The 3,528-nt window shown below is 37.7% G+C and overlaps 1 long non-coding RNA gene across 2 annotated transcripts; it reads right to left on the bottom strand.

Annotated features, from left to right (window-relative positions):
• Window positions 1-2,783: 2,783 nt before the first annotated feature.
• LOC139194226 (uncharacterized) lies at window positions 2,784-3,528 on the bottom strand. Of its 2 annotated transcripts, none has more exons than XR_011578987.1 (2): window positions 3,184-3,528; window positions 2,784-3,053 (listed from the first exon to the last, which is right to left on the bottom strand). It is a non-coding gene; the product is annotated as an uncharacterized lncRNA (long non-coding RNA). The 2 variants fall into 2 exon arrangements; XR_011578986.1 differs by having other exon boundaries at window positions 2,784-3,041.

Genomic DNA, 3,528 nt, shown 5'->3' with positions numbered 1-3,528 from the left:
AAACTCAAAAAGTAACTTTCAGTTTTTAGTTTTTCATATTTTTAAAACCTAAAAATAGTTGGCCAACGAATTTTTGGCTTTCAAAAATAATATAAACAAGAAATTAAAAACGAAATGGTTATCAAATAGTTAAATTAGCACACTAAAAAAAATTAGGGTAAATTACATAGTAACCCCTCAGGTTTGAAGTCTATTACAACTCCATACAACAACTTTAAAATATTTCACTTTCATACCTCACGTACTATTTTATTTCAAAATAATACATTCGTTACATTTTCCATCTATTGATCCGTTAAGTGTTGACGTGGCTGCCACATTTGTGCTAATGTGGCTGCCACATGGCAAAAAAAATCTTTTATACATTAAAAATATTATAATATTAACCCTATTTAAAATTTAAAAAAAAACTGAAACCCAGCAACCCATTCCCTCGATCCTCCTTCACTCTCCTCACTTTCTCTCTCTCTCGAACCCCAAACCCCTCAAAATCCCCAGATCCAAAACCCACACAATGCAACTCCGCCATCGCCTTCCTCCTCACGCTCACACTCTTCACGACCCTCACCAAAGCGCACAACATCACACGTCGCCAATCCCTTTCCGCCATGTTATCAGACCCCCTCTCCGACTACCTTACCCCCACCGAGGACCGATCGGCAATACCCAACGCAGACTCCAACCCACCCCTTACCTGATCCGACCCAGCCCATGGAGATCGTCCCGGCCCCGCCGCTGTCCGCTGACCGGGACATCCCAACCGACACCGTCGTCTCAGGAGATCGAAGCGAGCGCCACGGCGGCAACAGCCAATGTGAGGTTCAACTCTCTCTATCTCTGTAATTGGATTTGTTGAAGTTTGTGCATTTCGTTCTCGATTGGTGATTGAATTGGTGTTTGCAATCCCTCAAATTTTCTAGAATAAGAGTTTGGAATTGATTTGATTAGGGTTTTAGGGTTTATTTTACTCGTTTTGTTTGTGATATTGGTAAGAGAGGCTCAAAACGAGTTTAGCTTTTTACTCAACTCTGACGGGAATGAAGAGATGGGTAGGGGGTGGAGGGCATGGACAGAAGGGAAGGAAGAGATGGGTAGGTGGTGGAGGGCATGAATGGACGGGAAGGAAGAGATTGGTAGGGGGTGGGATGTGGGGTTGCCGGGAATCATTTCTAGGTTTGGGTTTTTTTTTTTTTTTTTTTTTTTTTTGCCACATAGCAGCCACATCAGCACAAATGTGGTAGCCACGACAATGCTTAACGGATTAATGGATGAAAAATGTAACGGATGTATTATTTTGAAATAAAATAGTACGTGATGTATGAAAGTGAAATGTTTTAAAGTTATTGTATGAGATTGTAATAGACTTCAAACATGAGGGGCTACTATATAATTTACCCAAAAATTACTAACGTAACTTTAATAGAAGAACCATATTGATGTGCAGCAGTGAAAGTCAAAGACAAAATTGATGGGCTTTGAAACTCATAGACTAAAATGAGGAATTTGATCAATTTAAAAGATTATTTGCGATCAAAAGTTTTTATTTAATACAAAAATTCAAATTTCTATACCATTCAAATTTGACATCACTTCTCTATCTTAAACGATAAGAAGTTTTCTCTATTTTTATTATTAAGTTAGTTGAAGCTTCTATCAAACCAAATCAAACTGTAATTATGGTTACATTGTAGTTTGAGATTAGAGAATGTGGCTATTGGATCAGATCATGGTTAATCATGTAAACGAATTGGATCCAGATGAGATCATGCTTAATTTATATTTATATTCATTTATAATCGGAATGTGGGCCTCACCAATCTAATTTTTGGTTCAACTCCATGATTTTCTGAATTAGTTTTGGCTCTACATAGACTATTCAGATCATTGAATTTGACTTGTCAATATATATTTGGTAAGTATTGAATTCAAATTAGACTAAAACTTTCATGTTTTATAATAATAACAAAATAGAGGGCTAGTGTGGTAAGTATTGAATTCCTTTAAGGTAGGCCTTCTTCCTTGATATGCATGCTCCATCTCTAAAGATCAAGAACACCTTTTGTAGATTTTCTGTTGTACCTAGCCGTCATATGAGTAGGTTGCCTACGTACTTTGTCTCCAACGAAGATCAAACCGCCGTAGTTCACCTATGAAACTAAGGTGAGAATGGAGGAGCAAGAGTGTTGAACGAGGACACACACTTACTCAAACAGGAGGAATGACTTTGGTGGTGTTGGTGTTTTCACTCATAGATTTCTTTCTTTTTGAGGCTCAGAAAGAAAACTCACTCTTGAAAACTCACATTTTCTACTTAGTTAGAGAGACTGCATGTGAGGATGAGAGCTTCTCTCTCTCTCATAAGAATAAATGGATGACAACTCTCTCTTTTTAAGGAGAGATTTTTCAGTGTAACCGGAACACGGGATGGTACACCATGTGTTACTATACAAATGATGGAATATGATATTAAAAAAAATTATTAACTTAAAAAATAAAATTTTCCACAACTTATATAAAAATACTTGATGTACCACCATGTGAAACTTGCATGCGTATAATGAGTGAGACTAAAGCTTCTTGTGGAAGTTCTTACTCACCAATCTTCCTTCACACACCACCGCATAAAGGCATGTTGCCTTTGTCGCCATTTTGCATGTCATCCAAAATTTTCTTACAACATCATACATTCTTTAGTCATATAACGTAGTCACAACAGTTTTACGTAAAAGTACCAAACACTTACACATTGTTTTTATTGTAAAAAAACACTTTAACAACCAAAGTTTACCAATAACTACTTTATTTTATAGTTGTTCATTCTCACAGCACAACATAAACAATTTTTTTTTTAAACAAGGCAAATTGCCTTTAACTAAGGCTGGTTTGGTATGGGATACCGAACCAAAAACGGCATATCAAGTCCCAAACCGACTTTTTTTGGATGAGAATATGACCACCGATCCCGAACCGAACCTTCGGTATTCCCGAAGTTCAAGATTCCCGAAATGCTTTCCGTATTTCGAGATTTTCCGAAATCAAACCTGCATCAAAATCTAAATCATCCAAATTGAAATTGTAATCATTTGAACTGCGTTAAAAGCCCAAACTAAAATCAGAGACAGTGATAGTGAATCGGTGAAGATTGAAGGTCAAGAGAGAGACAGAGTGAAGAGATAGTTAGACCTGTGTCTTCCTCCTGAGTTGAGCCCCCAATTTGAAACCTTAAGCCCCAATTTGAAACCCTAACCTTAATTCGAAACCCCACACACAGAGAGAATCGTTGGAGAGAATCATAGGTGGGGATGAAGCCGTGCAGTGTGGTGGTTGCTAGAGTGGAGAGAGTTCATCAGAGTCAGATTGTGAGAGGATGGGTGGGTGTGTGGCTGTTGAGCTTCGAATTCAAGAGGAAACATAGAGAAAGTCTGAGACTCTTGGTGAGAGAGATAATTAGAGAGAGAGAGAGAGAGTATTATGTGACGTGTCTTTAGACAACACCCATGTGCTTTTTTGCACACTTTACTTATTTTA

Source organism: Malus domestica, chromosome 03 (genome assembly GCF_042453785.1).
Source record: "Malus domestica chromosome 03, GDT2T_hap1".
Taxonomy (NCBI): Eukaryota; Viridiplantae; Streptophyta; class Magnoliopsida; order Rosales; family Rosaceae; genus Malus; species Malus domestica.
This window is presented reverse-complemented; position numbering and strand designations above follow the sequence as displayed.